Genomic DNA, 17,881 nt, shown 5'->3' on the forward strand with positions numbered 1-17,881 from the left:
ACAGCTGTTGTTTAATGACGACCTTGTTTTTCTCATTAGACTCGTGGATCAAGCAGGACCTTCTCATTAACAGAGCAGGAGGGGGATGTATCTTGCTGTGTAAATTAGCTAACTTATTTTTTTAATTCGTTTTTTAGACCAACATCAGACATTTTTAACCCCTCGCCAACCAAGATGCCTAATCAAAACACCCTTTCACACAGGAGTTTGTTTTGCTGTCTTTATGTAATATGAAACGGTTATCACTACACACGCGTGTGTGTGTATTTAAAAAAAAATTGAAGGCAAACAATAACATCTTAAAGGGAAAGTGATTTTTGTTTTAGCCACACTAGCTGTCTTGCAATGCCCTTTTTGTACAGTATTCAGGTAAGAAGTTGTTAAACTCTCCAATGCTTGTAACAGAGATGTCTTTTATTAGATTTTGAACTCTCCTGTCTAAGTCCATTCTCTTTTGGATCTGGCTCCAAGCGTTGATAAGCGTGTTGTCTGATTTCTTCAGCATGCTTGAGTTATTGAGGGAAGACAAGGTGAATTAATCCTCTTCTCACGCCTTGGTTAAGGCTTAATCCCTTCTTATCTTGTAATTGTCCTCGGTGAGAAACGTGAGAGCCAGGCTGTTATCTCCAGGGCTGCATCTCTGTGAAATTTCAGAGGCTGCTTTCATCCGTTCGTGGAAACTACAGTTTTTTCAAAATGTTGTGGAGAGAATCACAAGACAAGCAGTGCTTATGTAAAACTCTGGCAAAGGATACCAGAGAAAAGTGAAAGCATCTCCTAAAAAATGCAATAAATGCAATTCTTAAACAGAGACTCAAAGAGCTCTTTAGGGCAACATCAGGGTTTTAGCCAGTTTTGTTTTTGTGCTTGGCAGAGGCAAATTAAAGGGAATTATAGTATCATTGATCATTATGTATAAAATATGCATTTGAAATTATTTAACTCATATTGAATTAATACAATACATTTTCAATTAACACAAGCTATTTATGACCATGTTTAATATATGTCACATAATGGCGCTTTAATGGTAAACAACAGATAACATGGCCATTAAACCACTTTACCTTTGAGGTATTTTTGTTTAATTTTAATGTAGTTTCCCTAGAAACACTACACCAGTTTTTTTTTTAGTTTTTTTTATAAAGATCATTTCAACATTTCCAGCTCTTATTCTCTGACTATATAAGATCACCATGTCCAATAAAGAACATCCTGGCCTTGCAGAACATGAATGCTTCTGCCTTGGGTGGACTTGGAAGGTAGTTCCAAGTGAGAATTCAAGCGCCCCTATTATAGCTTACTGTGTTGTTTGTGGCTTCACGATAAAAGGCTGGTTGACGTTTATGCAGCCTCAATTATCATTAAAAACACCAGACAGGTCTTTTAAATTTGGTTTTATAACCTATAAAGTCCTGCAATTTACAGGAAATAGGGAGCTGACACAAGCAGAGCAGTGTTAACGATATACATTTATTTTGGCAGAATGCTTTTTAAAGCTGAATTATTTTCTGTGAAGTATTAGTTAAAACTGGTGATTCATTTAAATGAATAAAAGCACCATGCAATTTAAAGCATTGTTAGAATGATAATGTACACCTTGAATAAAGCATGGACCCTGCATACAGCTTGCCGAAATACTCTGTACAATTCAATACACGAGAAAAGGAAAAGGGGAGTTACATTATAACAATGACGGTACACATACGGTAATTCAGTAGCTGTGAAGCTGGAACACAACACTGCCAGACTCGCTAATCTCCAGTGTGTGGATTGCTTTCTTTTCTTATCTTATTGCCATTCCTGGAAAAGCATGCAGCTCTTTATATCGAATAAGTGTGAAGAAATGTGAAGAACACATGTTAGCAGCATTGCAGCAGGCTTTGTAATAATGACTACAGAATTAGCAGGGATTGAAACCTGAGGACATTATTTTATTATATATATATATATATATATATATATATATATATATATATATATATATATATATATATATATATATATAGAGAGAGAGAGAGAGAGAGAGAGAGAGAGAGAGAGAGAGAGAGAGAGAGAGAGAGAGAGAGAGAGAGATATTTAAATAAAAATAAGTGAGTATAGCTACCATGGCATCAAAAGCCTATAAGCAGCTCGACGACACTGCCTACAGTTTGGAAACCCCTGACATGGGTCCAATCTGTGCTGTATCCCAAACCTCACTCACATCACATAACAGAATTGCATCAACCATCCTGTTTGAGAAAATAATCAAAGAAAAACATGAAGTCGGTCACGAGGACTCGAGCTGTTTAATGAAACTACTGTGGGTCAGCTGTCCTGGTCATCATTCATCGGCACTGTGCTTTGATGTGCTAAAGCACCAGGCCTCCTAGTGTTATACACTCCAGCATTTATAGAACTACCCCGTGCCGTTTGCATAAAGCTAATTACAGAGTCAGTGTAATTCATTTACTGTTGCAGCGAAGAACGGACTGCACTGTCTCCCTTAATATTACAGCATAATTCAACGCAGCTGTCCCGTTTACAGACAGACCCCCTCTTCTGTTTAGTATGTCTTGCACACGGAAAAGATTGGCTCCTTTAATGGAACCATCATGGGTCAGCACTGGGGGGATGACATTCATCTGCAGTGTATTTCTTTCAGATGGTGAAGTACTTTTCTTAATGGGATTCCAGCCACCGTCTTTAATATCAGGTACTGTATCAATGTGCTGGATCCAAGCAAAACCGCAGAACGAACACCACCAGAAAGAAATGCATCTGGTTTAAATATTTGCGGTTTGTCTTACTTTCAGGTTCTTTTTTTTTACACCATAATAAAATTCCTTGCTATTTATTACAGCGTTCCTTTTTTTAAATCTTTTATTATCTGAAGCTGGACTCACTCACAAAGAGCATTACCAGCCTACCAATGTGTTGTAGCATTATCTTAAATTCAATGCATTTATGGTTCGACAAAGCTTATTGACTGTTAGTTAAAATGTTACAAGAGAAAAAAGAAAAATGTGTTGAAAAAAAGTGTTGTCGGGTTTGATTTGCAAACAAAATGATAAAGAGGGTGCATGGTTTAGAAGACAATTCTGTTTCCAATAGAGATTTTAAGCCTACAGTACCAGCCCCCCCTGCCAAACAGGTAGCAGTTACTAAGTTCAAGTTGCAGCACTCTTTCTCATAAGCAAAGGTGCTTGTAACCATGGTTCAAAAAAGATGACCAGCAAGTTATCCAATGTGCACAAACCCAAAACTTCTACCATACCAAACATGAAGGTATTTATGATTTTTCATTGGATCCAAGAAGAAAGAGGGAGGCTTTTATGTAGTATATCCAACATAAAAGAAAGCCAAAACTTACATTTAAGAAATTTTAATTCAACAAGAAAACATTTCGACAAGCAGCCTTTTAACAATGTCTTCTTTTAAGAACAACAATTGCATTTTGTAATGAGAGATTTTGTCTCCGTGGGTCTCTCTAGAATAACTATCTTCAAATATACTTCGATTACTCAAAGTGTAGGCATGTGCCTGCCAATATAGCCTATTAAAAAGAGGATCACATCTTTCTACTTGCTATATCAGAAACATTTACAGCCCTACAGATCTAATAGCTGTATCTTCAGCACAAGGTAACACAATCTGTTTGTTTGAATGGCAATACCACAATGTGACTGATATTTTCTGTGAGTCACAGCTCTCTCTAAATGGCATGCTATTTCAACCACAGTAGCTTGACAACCCATCAACATGTACCACAAGTTCCCATTCAGAAACTTTTACTGAACACATGGAAAAAGAAAATGCAATACCCAAGCGTTTAAGAATACTGGCATTTACCATTCTGATGCCATGAATGGGGTCCTGTATTCACTGCCTTATAAGGAATATTAAACAGTAAGCATGCAAGTATTGATTCACAGGTGGGGGCTGCTTTATATTCTGAGTAGCATTTCTGAAGTCAAGGCAATCTAAGACTGCTGATTCTGTAAAAACAAACAAAGAGGAGGTATTCAACATCAAATTGGAAACACGTGGGAGCTGCATAGCAATGCATGGACCACGTCTATAGCCATAGCTTCTGAACACCTTGTAATCTCCTCCTAGCGGCTGCAGCTGGTTCTGGAGTAAGACACTGTAGTGTCTTTGTACTGTGAGACTATCGGTTCATCTCCAGCGCTTTCTCTCTGTTCAAATCCATGAGCTGAAAAGCTATTGTTTATGTTCTAAACGACCAAAAAATCAACCACTAAGGAGTCTTTAAAATGTGCCGTAGCTGCTTTTTCTTTTTTTTTTTTTAAGAGGGTTTATCTCAGTGCTTTATAAATGAGAAACACAACTTCTAACCTTCTAAGTTTTTATTGATTTAATTATTCAGAAAACAGTCCTTCACAAAACATTCCTTAAAACCGTCCTTAAAGTTGTGTGTATAGGGTCCCATGATGCAAACTTCACACTGAAACAGAGACTTAGTATTATTCACTGAGATACTTTCAGTATCGCAAACATAAAAGCAAACAATACAGTACGCTCCCTGGCACAGTCTGCTACTGGAATACAGATGTGAGTGCTTACGATACGCTCCCTGGCACAGTCTGCTACTGGAATACAGATCTGAGTGCTCTTAAATTCTTTTAGGATAAAAAAAAAAACAAGATCTAGAATGTCCTCAGTTACAATCTGTGAATGGTGAAGCTAGCATTTTCTACAAAACAAACAGCCAGTACAAATGTTGACTTCATTGCTTGAGTCATTTTTTAAAGTTTCCTCAAAGATTCGTTATTGTTGGCAAATAAGACGTGTTCCCACTTACTATTGACTGGTTTTTCGTTTCCTGGTGTTTATGTGGAAAAAAGGTAGCTGCTTGTCTGAACTGCTTATTCATAAATTCTGTTTAGACTATTAAAAACCTATTTAGTCCCATCAGTCAATCAGCTTCCAGCTCTAGCAGGCATCTATCAGACAGTAGATGCCTGCTGGAACATCATGGCATCAACTGTGAACCCAATTTAAAATGAATGCAAAAGGGCAGCTTTTTCAGTGTGACTTGCCTTAATGAAAGTTTTAAGAAACATGGGCTGTATTCTAGTATCTGTAATTATTTGTAGTGTTACAAAATAGAATAAAATATGGGTTAGATCCCATATTAAAATGACATATGAAATATGGATTTGTTTTTTTTTTCCACAGTTCTAATCCAAGATGTGCAGCAACATGGAAAAAACAGAGACTCTGGTAGCATTCCTTCTTTTTAATGAATGTCGTTCAAGAATCGTAAACACAATGACATAAGCTACCATGCCTCTGTTCTTCAGTAGACTGAATAAATATTTCAATTTATAAAAATGATGATATAATGTGTTTCTGGAACGGGTTCACAGTGCTTTGTCATTTTGACAAGTAAAGAAAGTGAGTGTGGACTCTCCTAGGTTTCACTGTGTATATATAAACACAGGATATGAGACCTGGGTTTTATGCCTGCCCATCTCACCCATGGGACAAACTGCTGTGTTTTCATAAGAGAACTTTACATGAGAGGGCTTCCGTGATGCCACCTTGTGGTGATGTTCTGTACTGCACTAACAATTTCTATATATGTTGGTGTGTGTGTGTGTGTGTGTGTGTGTGTGTGTGTGTGTGTGTGTGTGTAGCCCATGTGTTTTAAATGTATCTAGAAACAGTTTGTTTTAGTTCCACACAATGAATACAAAGGGAAGACGACATTAATTATTAAACTTCAATCCCTCGTGGTCATTTGGAATTTGTGTTTGGGGTGGGGTGGGGGAGCAAGGGAAGACACAGAAGAGTGTATTTGAAAGGGGCTGAACCAGACAGATAGAGAAAATCCTTTTGATTTTAGAAACCTGTTGCTTTTTGTTCCTGTTGAATTAAGCAAGAAGCAAGAAGTTTTTCCATGCGCCTGCAGGATGGAATAACTGACTAACTTTCTGATTAAATCTGTGGGGATAAAGAAACTGTAAAAATGGACTGGAACTTTACAAAGCAATAATACATGTAAGAAAATAATAAACTTGGAAAAATTTCACATTTTTAAGTTTAATTATCTGTGTGTGTGTGTTTGTCCAAGAAAATGCCAGCCGTTCAACAGTCCTATTGTTGTGGAATAATACATTATACAATAATATTTAGATTTACTATTCTTTCACGTCCATTGAATGTGGACTAACATGCAACTAAACTATAATAAACAGGTCATCACTTTTTCCATGAAATACTTCATTAATGCACTCAGAGTAAAGCAGCACTGGAACTTCTATTGTAATAACTTCACAGCTCCACTGAGGCTGGGTGGTTGGAGGTGTTGTAACCCTGCACTGTCTCACTGCTAGCCAATTGCTGTAGAGCTCATGTGTGTATCTGTCACTGGCATCCTTGCCCTTTCACAGCAGCTTGGTGAATAACTATGCTGTGATTTCCCTGTGCCGTTCCCTGTTCAGCTTATCAAAGTGCAGAAACACTGCTTTGCTCTAGTAAACAGCATAGGGTCTCTTTGGCTCCCTAGGTTCTCTCACATATGTAATGCAGCTCCCCATGCAAGAACACACAGCCAAAGCACAGCTCACTGCAGGCCCTGTTCTTTCAGTTCATGCTGCAATGTAAAAATCTCCTGGTCTAATTTTAGACATCCTCTACTTGTTTGTATTGCTACTGTTATAAAATGTGTTATCCAATGAATTCTGAAAGCAGCAAAAACAAGTCATCAGAGTTGTCAACGATGGTTTGCAACCATGTTTCTGAGAAGGAAAACATCCCATTAATGTTAATAATCTAGTTTGGTGAAACTCGTGTCCTCCAATAAAAGCTCAGCAGCTGTATTTTCCTTTCACAAAAAGGGGCAAACTGAAGATTTATATAGAGGGCATGGGTAAACAAAGTTCATTGTGAATTAACACTTCACTTATTATTTTAGCATTGACAACATAGTGCAATAGCCTTTTGATTAATATTTTAAACCCCAGCTCACTATAGTTATTCCTTGCCACAACAAAACTGTACACAAGGAAACTGTAAATACAACTTTTCTCCACCAGGTGGTACTGTTCTTTATGTGTTTCTTTCCTACACATCCTTACTGAAAATAAACTACTTAAAACTGATAATTTGCTTAATTAGAATGTTTTTTTTTTTTAAATATATTGTTTTCAGCTCTTAAACAGCTGCAGATTTCAAGTTTAATTTTTTAAAATAAACAAATCCCCTGGGCCGGATGAGATCCTCCCAGTAGTACTCAAAGAAATGAAAGAAGTAATTTACAAACCGCTAACCAAGATCATGCAGCAGTCTCTTGACACAGGGATGGTACCGACAGACTGGAAAATTGCAAACGTAATACCGATCCAGAAAAAGGCAAACAAAACTGAACCAGGTAACTACAGACCAGTAAGCCTGACTTCTATTATATGCAAACTTATGGAAACTATAATAAGATCCAAAATGGAAAATTACCTATATGGTAACAGGGTCCTGGGAGACAGTCAACATGGTTTTAGGAAAGGGAGATCGTGTCTAACTAACTTGCTTGATTTTTTTGAGGATGCAACATCGATAATGGATAATTGCAAAGCATATGACATGGTTTATTTAGATTTCCAGAAAGCTTTTGACAAAGTCTCGCACAAAAGATTAATTCTCAAACTGAATGCAGTTGGAATTCAAGGAAACACATGTACATGGATTAGGGAGTGGTTAACATGTAGAAAACAGAAAGTACTGATTAGAGGAAAAACCTCAGAATGGAGTGTGGTAACCAGTGGTGTACCAGAGGGTTCAGTATTAGGTCCTCTGCTATTCCTAATCTACATTAATGATTTAGATTCTGGTATAGTAAGCAAACTTGTTAAATTTGCAGACGACACAAAAGTAAGAGGAGTGGCAAACACTGTTGTAGCAGCAAAGGTCATTCAAAATGATCTAGACAAGATTCAGAACTGGGCAGACACATGGCAAATGACATTTAATAGAGAAAAGTGTAAGGTACTGCACGCAGGAAATAAAAATGTACACTATAAATATCATATGGGAGATACTGAAATTGAAGAAGGAATCTACAAGTTTTTGTTGACTCAGAAATGTCTTCATCTAGACAATGTAGGGAAGCTATAAAAAAGGCTAACAAGATGCTTGGATACATTGTGAAAAGTGTTGAATTTAAATCAAGGGAAGTAATGTTAAAACTGTACCATGCACTAGTAAGACCTCATCTTGAATATTGTGTGCAGTTCTGGTCACCTCGCTATAAAAAAGATATTGCTGCTCTAGACAGAGTGCAAAGAAGAGCGACCAGAATTATTCCGGGCTTAAAAGGCATGTCATATGCAGACAGGCTAAAATAATTGAATCTGTTCAGTCTTGAACAAAGAAGACTACGTGGCGACCGAATTCAAGCATTCAAAATTCTAAAAGGTATTGACAGTGTCGACCCAAGGGACTTTTTCAGCCTGAAAAAAGAAACAAGGACCAGGGGTCACAAATGGAGATTAGACAAAGGGGCATTCAGAACAGAAAATAGGAGGCACTTTTTTACACAGAGAATTGTGAGGGTCTGGAATCAACTCCCCAGTAATGTTGTTGAAGCTGACAGCCTGGGATCCTTCAATAAGCTGCTTGATGAGATTCTGGGATCAATAAGCTACTAACAACCAAACGAGCAAGATGGGCCAAATGGCCTCCTCTCGTTTGTAAACTTTCTTATGTTCTTATGTTCTTAAGTTAGCTATACTATTTTATAAGTAACTTGAACTCTGTAGCTTTTTACAAGCTGAGAACAATTAAAAAGGTCTAATTAAGACAAATGATCAGTTCTAATTAAGGGTCTAATAAAGTAACTGAGAGCTCAGTTGGAATGAAAACCAGCAGACACAGAGGGTCTCCAAGACCAGCGTTGGGAACCACTGGCTTAAAGGGTTCAATGCAAAGCTCCATTGTTTCTTACTGGTTTTCTAACATTTAAGTTTGTTTTTCCAGCACAGGTTTCTAATGATAATCACACATATATTTCATAGACTATAACCTGGAGTATAGAGAGATACTGGCAGCCATGTGGATAACTACTCTGTGAAGGTATGTCAGTCAGTGCTGGATATTACATTGAGTGATGAGTTGTAGCTACAGATATAAAACATAACCTCAAACCTGTATTTTTAAGTATCTTTATACCCCTGTCTGTGCAGCAGAACGACTATACCAGAGACTGCTGGAAAACTTGGCAGCGTTGCGCTCAAATGCACATTCTTCTATTATTTTCTCCTGGGCTTTCAATCCAGCTGGCAATACATCAGACTGAAATGATTTAAAGCTGAATGCTAAGCTAGGGAAGGATGCTGTTGAAAACAGACCCCAAGACATCCATTTTTTTTCCAGTGGTTAATTGAAAGTAACAACTGCAATGTTAACTTAATAGGGTAACACTTTACATTAAGCGTCTCTAATTACTGTGTATTTTTCCCCATAGTAGTTACTTCATGTGTCAATCATTTCGCACATATATGTATGTACACAATTGTATCAGAAAAGAGTTAGTCAAGGAATAGAACTAAAGTTAGGGTTAGGGTTAGGGTTAGGTTTAGGGTTAAAGTTAAGGTTAGGTTTAGGTGTAAGGTTAGGGTTAGGGTTAGGGTTAGGGTTATGGTTACTGTTATGTTTAGGGTTAGGGTTTGGGTTAGGGTTAGGGCTATGGTTCTGGTTTGGGTTATGCTGTGTAAAACATTTTAACTATGTGTAATTACACATGTATTTACTAAGTAACTACTGTTTAAATACACAATAATTAAAGTCACAATATAAAGTGTTTCTTAAAATACTGTTCATTAAACAAACAAACAAAAAAGATACATTGATATTGACATGACTCACAAGATGGCTTAATACTGCTTGTCATGTCAACAGCATTTTAAACTAACAAACCCGTTGTGTCTCAATGTGATTGAGGAACAAGGGCTTATTGTCCAGCAGGTGGTGCTCATGTTAGTTACCTGGGTTCAGCTCTACATGGGGACACTGACTCAGTCCCCAATACTGGGGACCCATAACGTTCTGTCTGTACTCTACTCCACCTGCTGGTGGAATCACTGGATGTACTTGTGTGTGTCATCAGCCATTACGGGGGTCAATGGTGGAGAAATGCAAGACAACTAAAATGTTCCTCATTGTTTGTAACTGGTGAGGGCCCACTTCGAATATTGTGCCCAGTTCCGTTCTCCCACCTACAACAAGAACATTGTGGTGAAGAGCAACCTAATCCCAGGGGGTTAAAAGTTGTGAAGGTAGATTGAATGTGTTGGGTGGGGGTGGGGGGGTGGGGGGGTGGAAAGGGTTATCATTGTTGATGTGTACGTACTGTTGTGAGCTCTCCTGAAATAATAAGGCTCTAATTGAAGCAATGCTTCCTCTGCTGCTGGAGACGTTTCCTATCAGAGTGGAACAGATTACAAACAAATGTTGTGATGGGACGGGGGCGAGGGGGATGTTACAGAATCCAGCTCAATCAAAGCACATCAGTAGTCTGGGGCTCTGGTCATGATGGGATGTGGAATGTTTCAATCACAGAGTAAACATTTGCACAGGTCTCCAGTTAATTAAATTCTACCACTCGCTGTCTGCAGGCCGCAAGTTGGTTATACAGTAGAGAGGTGAAATAAACTATAAACAGAACCTAGTCTGCTTTTATTTATTTCTTTATAGAGCTACAGGAGGCACCAGGTATGTACTGCAACTTATTCAACTTGCAACTGAAGAACATTTTCTAGTTCTGCATTTTTTGCAATGGGTATTGCTGAATGAATTCTATGTGTTGGGGGGGAGATGAAGTAAGAGGTTGGGTCCTGAGCTGGTATGCTTATTTTTAGTAATAAGAATTGCCAATGAGGATGCCTTTCCAGATGGTTTTGTAAGCTCGGCAGTTTTTTAACATGACAAAAGAAGCCGGCAGATCACATCTTCTGAAATTGATTAATTTGTTTGTTTAACAAAAACCTTTTAGTACTAACTGGCATATGAAACTAGCTAAATGTGTCTATTAAAAATGGACAAACAGTCACAGTGGTTGAAGAAACGAGCTTGTAACCAGCAGGTCTTCAGTTCAAATCCAAGCTCAGCCACTGACGCATAGTCTTATTCTGAGCAACAACTCACTTAAGCTCCGTGTGCTTCATCTTTCAGGTGAGATGTTGTTGTAAGTGACTCTACAGCTGATGTATAGTTCACACACCCTAGTCTCATATCTTGTAAAGCTCTTTGTGATGCTAGTCTACTATGAAAGGCGCTATATAAAGATTATTATGCACCTTGTTTTAATGAAGGAAAAGTTTATCAACACAGTCAGAAACACAACAAATCTGTATGAATTTAAAATGGAACAGATATTCTGATGATCTTACCATATTTCAAAGTTTTATCATTTTTTGTTACTACCAGGTCTTGTGAAATTCTTAGAATAAAAGTCTGTCTGTCTCTCTTTATTTCCATAAACTACAAAAAAAAAAACAAATGACCACAATTAAATGCCTATGGAGGACTCCTTTAGAGGAAATGATATAATGTTAGCCAGGGGCTATCAAATAGATAATGTACGTGAAAGAACTCAGTTGGCAGCTGTGCATTTCACTTCAAAGACATGGGTAATAATGTCTACCAGATGTGCAGTATTGAAAGCAATTTGAAGCTATAGGTTTATAAGAGGTAGAATCAATCGATAAATACAACGCCTGCACTATTTCACTGTTAAATGGCCACATTCAATCAAATTTCCATAGGTGTGACATATACGGTATATGCATTTTAATTTAAAGGCTTAAGGCTTAGTTATGAAATCAGAGTCCGTCATTTTTGCAAACACAGTGCCATTTTGGGAGCATCTTCCTTCTGTTTGGAAAGTTGATTGAAGTGCTTCCTCCTAATAGAGGAAAGGGGCTTTAAAATAGGACAAAAAAAATGAATGCTATGAAAAGGGATACATTTTTCTAAACGTGTAACCAGTTCAAAAGGTGCAAACCTTTTAATAGGATTCTCTCGTCTGAAAGTACTACGTGTAGTTCTATTGTGCGGCTTGCTGGCAGCCTCACCAAGTTATGCTGTGTTGAAAAGTCAATTAAAATACAGGCCGAACTCTACATTTTGGATGCAACTTTACACCCTTGTCAGTGCTGAGAAAATCACAATACCAGACAGGGGCTGTCTTTGCAATGGGGTTTTTCAGTATTTCTTCAGGTTTCAGTCCAGCTGGCAATAAATCATTTTTGAACTTAAGGGCAACAGCATTTCAAGTATGTTAACGCATTTCTGCAGTGATCTTTCCGTATCTCCTTGAATAGAACCCATGGAGCAGCGAATCGTCCTCTTGTGACTGGCTCTGGCTGGGGCTGGACCATGCCTGGGCAGCTTCAACGGCTATGATTATGGGGGGATGCCAGTCGTGATTAACCGACTGGTGGGATAGCCCAGCGTGTTGAGTCTACGAGGGCGTGTGGATGCCAGCTGGTACCGTGTCATGAATAGCGAGAGCTGCCCGCTGGAGTGCGACTGCCCAATACAGTAGCCCTCTGCAATGTACTGCGACAACAGGGGCCTCACGTACGCACCCACCTCCCTGCCCCCGAGGACGCAGTACCTGTTCCTACAGGGCAACCGCATCTCCAGCCTCCCCCAAGAGGGGTTTAAGAACTCCACTCTCATATGCTGGCTCATTTTGGACCACAATGAGATGGTGAGCAGTCAGATCTCCGGGGCAGTGCTGAAGGGGCCATCTGCAGAACCTTTTCATCAACTACAACAACCTGACTGATATCCCTGGGCCCCTGCCCGATAGCCTGAAGCAGCTCTGACTGGCGCACAACAAGATCAGCAAAATCTCCCCAAACGCTTTCGAAAACCTCAAGAACCTGACTCTACTGCTGCTGCAACCAGCTGAAAACCATCGGAGAGGCTGATTTCAAAGGTGCTTTCTTTCTTTCTTTCTTATTAATCTTGTATTGGAATTGGAAGTTTAAACTGAGCGTCCTTCTTCATTCCATTCAATACCACGTGACAATGTGATCATTCAACCCTTCTGGCCCTACCCACTCTACATTTATATAGACAGAGTCCAGGTGGGGCTGGCCAAGTTGAAAGCTCACATTGTAACGTGTCTTGAATGGAAGGAGAATGTTTGTTGAGTTCTGGTAAGCCAGGTAAATCAGATTTAGAGAAAAAATATAATAACTCAATATTGGAACAACAGAACCCAATTCTATTCAGAATGATTGCAGACACCATAAAATAATAAAGAAAATGTCAAAAAAATCCTTCAGCTGTAGTTTCCTGCACATTTTTTATTTTTAAATGAAAAGATCATCTCTATAGAAACTCCTTTTTTTAAATTAGCATTTTGCTTCTTAATTTGACACCGGTATTATTGTGTTTGTTTGAAAGACCATTGGTTGCCGTGCAACTGCTCTCCCAGCTCAGCGCTTTCTTTTCTCAGTTGCTGGCAAACACAAAACTGTTTTTACTACTGAAACCAATGGTCAGTGGAAAAATAGAAGTTCTTTTCTGGGTATTTTCATGGTTCAGGTTTCATGAGAACTCTGGTTGTCAACCAGGTCCTCTGAAAATACAGCTCTCCTGTTTCCAACAAAAGGGTAAAAACAAATACTGCAGTGTTTGCCAAAAATACTTCTCTCATTCAGATCTGAATCCAGATCAGTAAAATGTCTCTGTGCGTAACAGCGTGGCTTTTAAAACTTTAAGAGCTTTTTCTTGTTCCAGGTCTGCAGTCCATCATTCTCCTAGATCTCAGTCACAACAAGCTGATCGAATTCCCTAAGAATCTGCCCCCTTCCATCCATCAGCTCTATGTATCTAACAACTCCCTGGCCTCCCTCCCCTGGGACTGCCTGATTTACTTTGACAGGCTGCAGTATCTGCGGATCAGCCACAACAAGCTGGTCAGCCAGGGGCTCCCTGCTGACGTCTTCAACGTGTCCTCCATTGTCGAGCTTGATCTGTCCTACAACCAGCTCTCTTCCATCCCTCCCGTGCACCAGGCTCTGCAGTACCTCTACCTGGAAGCCAATGACATCCAGGGTACGGATGCACGAGTACGTGATGCAGGGGTGTTACCTGCAAGATAACTGACATATAAGTGCCGAAAGCAACAGGCAAGGTCAATTATTAAGAAGATAATGCCCACTTTGGGGGGTATTAATGCTATATGAAACTAATCCTTTCAGGCGCCCCCTGGAGGGATTTTTGATTCAAGTCTATTATAAAAGAACAACTTTAATGCTAATATATATATAACATTACCTAATTCTAGCACGTTAACTCCACTTGTAGCCTATAGTATAGGAAAGGGTTTAATTAGATTCCATTAACTAACCAGTGGTTGTGATGAATGTTGAGAGATCTGATTGGTTAGAAATGATGTAAAGGTGTATAATTTGCAATAATATTGTAAGGATAATCATAACAATTTGACTACTAATGTAGGACATATCAGCAACAATACAAGTCTATTAAAAAAGATGCAATAACTAGGGTCAACATAAAATAAAAGGCTCCATATTGTGATGTAATGCAGTTCTATTTAGTTTCTAACATGTAATATGATGCGAGTTCCCAAAAATGCTGTACAGTATGGTTTCTAATTTAGTTGTTCAACTTTCCAACAAAGGAAAAGCACCCATCATTGAAAAAACGCATGATATTTCACAAGCGCTGAGTAATTGTTAGGGAACATCTGTGTGTCATTCACAAGGGCCTTGCTTGTGTTCAACCCATTCGTGAAACAGCTGGTCTGGGTCGCACACTAACCAAATGAAAAAGAGTTTGCAACACAGTTTTCTATTGACGCTGCTATCTGCATGTGTAGCTCAGATAGTGATGTGGTAATATAAATGCACATGCTTCCTAACACTATTTTAATTAGGCACATCTTTACAAGAGCACCCATCTAACTGGGTGAAGAACTAGAATTCAGTATGCAATATGTGATTAGAGGTAGTGTGACTATGAATCTGCTGGCAAAGCTTAAACTAGAAGAACACTTTAAGACATGGCTGATCAGTTGTCTTTTATCATGCTCAATATGTCTAAAGCATTTGCAAATATTGTTACTACAGTTTATATTTCCTCTACAGTGCCTTATTCATAGGAAAACGTAGCAATGCATCTGGTATGAGGTAGAGCAGCTTTTTCCAAGATAGCATCCAGAAGACATGACAAAACCATCTGAAGTGTTGATTTGGATCAGGAAAAGTGGAAACTGTCAGACACTGACCCCAAGCACATGGCTTGTGGTCATTATGGCAGACATGACTGGCAAGGCACAATCCCCTCAAATCTTCTGTCTGAAGATGCTAAAGCAGAACGATCTGGTCCAGCTCACAAACATCAGGAGGCAGAAAGATAAACAGCAAGCCACTCTTACAAAGAGCTGGGGAACTGCTACCAATAGACCTGTAGTTTGGATGCATTTATTACTGTCTTTCAATGATTGCATGTGCTGTATAACTGGTGGACTTCACATTAGCGTCTAACTACTCAGTAATAACAATGCAATTGCATATGTGCTTACATAATAATTACCCTGTAAATATACACCCGCATGTGTAAGACAATAGCAACTACCTTTTATTGAATTTTGTAATAGAGCTGCTGCATTGCAACTACACAACCATGTGTGTGATCTGTGTGTTACTGCAGTGTAATTACAGTGCAGTTAGTGACACTTAATGTTTATAGCAACACAATGGGTGTAGAAGCCTTTGCATTTTGGTTGAATCCAGGTCCAAATGTCTTTACATTATTGAATAATGCTCTTAAAACTATACAATGCAAGGGGGATTCAATAAGAAAAAAGTGAATCTTTGATTGAATTGACCCCAACATGCGAAGATCTAAATTTGGTAACACTTTAGATTGTGTGTTTGTACTTACATAGTAGTCACTTAGTAAACACATGTGTACCTACAAATGTTATTATGCATAGCTAATGTACTTAATAAGTAATTTTTGTATGATATAACCCTAACCCTAACCCTAACCCTAACCCTAACTCTTTTCTGATCCAACTGGGTACTTACATATATCATGCAGAAATATGTACATGTTTTGTACATTGTAACTATGCATAATAACATTGCAATTATGTGTAAGTACCAGTGTATTTACTAAGTAATTAACATGTAAATACACAGCAATTAGAGGCAGTTCATGTAAAGTGTTATCCTAAATTCATCTGTTCTTCTCTCCAGAGTTCAACGTCACCAGTTTCTGCTGAAAGGTCAGCCCTGTTGACTTCTCCCGCATGAGGATCCTTCGCCTGGATGGGAATCAGCTCTCCTACGGCCAGCTGCTCTTGGAGTGGGGTCTGTGTCTCAGAGTGCTGAAGGACATCTACATCTAGCGCAGAAAATCAACTGAACAAGCCTGAGGCACGGGGACAAGTTTACTAAAATCAGATCTAGAATGTGGTAGCTCTCCAAGCCCATTCTAATCCGGGACATTGAGTTCCAGTTAAAAAATGAACATCCTGGTTGGAGCAACAAGTCCCGCTGCTCTATTTCAAATTCAGCAGAAGTAAATCTTAGTAAACATGTCCCTTTCACATTCAGCCTGTAGCAATTTCATCACATTTCTAGATTCTAGCTTCACGGACAAAATGCCAAGGATGCTGCCTTAATGTTCATATATTCAGATAAACAAATTTAACATTGTAGTTTAAAAAAAAAAAAATAATAATGTAAGGTAAAAAAGAATCTCAGTCTGGCTCAAAAGATTAAAAAAACATGATTCAATGTGATTGAACATTAGCCAGGGCAGCTTAGAAACTATTTGTGCAAAGCGCTTTTCTGGTTTTTTCCAGTTTTTGAGCACAGGAAGGAAGACTGACCTCACTTTTAAGATTAAATGATAGCACTCTCCAAATTATTTCCAGATACTGAAAATCTCTTCCCCGAGCAGTCTGTCTGAACTGCTGTTACAGTGAACCTAGCAGCAGACACATACAGTAGTATATTAATACCAAGCTCTGATGTTGGTACTTTCCATCGTGCCTCTACAGTAAATTGTTCCCTGTAAAGGCTTCTGTTGCTGAATGGTCTGGTCTCTTTCAAAACTGAAAATAGACTCTCAGCAGGTGGAGTGTTAACTAATGTTAAAGAGCGATGGTGTTCAAATCTGTCTCTATTCAACAAAATTATTCACATTTACTGTATTCATTTTTACAGTGTATATCTCCGAGATAAAAACACAAAGATATTGTCCTTAACTGCCTCTCCACAGGTTTGAGAATAGATATTGAGGTCCTCTTAATTGTGGAAGTGGAATATTCTCCAGCCCTTGCAGGGTGTTATCAAGGTGCATTTCAGCGTTGAGGTTTATCTTGACCAGTGGTGTCCAAACCCGACTGGGGCTGCACTCCAGAGTGGATTTCTCTGAGGCAGCTACGCACCGAATTATAAACCCTGTTAGCGGTTAAAATGAGAATTAAGAGCGGCCCACTGTGGAAAGTTTGGACACGTCTGCTCGAGACATTGCATGATCAGCCCCCATCACTGACCTTTGAATCTGGCACCAGGAGAGCCCACTCATTCAACCCAACACAATTCACAGTGCACATTAAAAAATCCTTGGGAAGCTTAGTTATCCAAGTTCAAGCCACTTTAGAAACAAGTGTAGCATCAAAGCACACTCAAGAATTAGCATCCTTTGTCTGTACACTACACACCTACTTTACAATACAGTGCCAAAGACTTAATTAAAAAATACGGTGTTTTGCAATAGTTAGTACAGAAGTTATTGCCACTGTTAGGTGATTTTTTTTATGCATTAGTGGAAGTGCCTCTGTATATTTAAAACTTGTTTTGCTTGGTTCATTTAAAATAAAAAA

General features: G+C 38.7%; 1 pseudogene; it reads left to right on the plus strand.

The window, feature by feature from the left end:
* Positions 1–10,880: 10,880 nt before the first annotated feature.
* Positions 10,881–16,747, plus strand: LOC121300206 (annotated as a pseudogene).
* Positions 16,748–17,881: the final 1,134 nt, after the last annotated feature.

This window comes from Polyodon spathula, chromosome 25, assembly GCF_017654505.1.
Source record: "Polyodon spathula isolate WHYD16114869_AA chromosome 25, ASM1765450v1, whole genome shotgun sequence".
Taxonomy (NCBI): Eukaryota; Metazoa; Chordata; class Actinopteri; order Acipenseriformes; family Polyodontidae; genus Polyodon; species Polyodon spathula.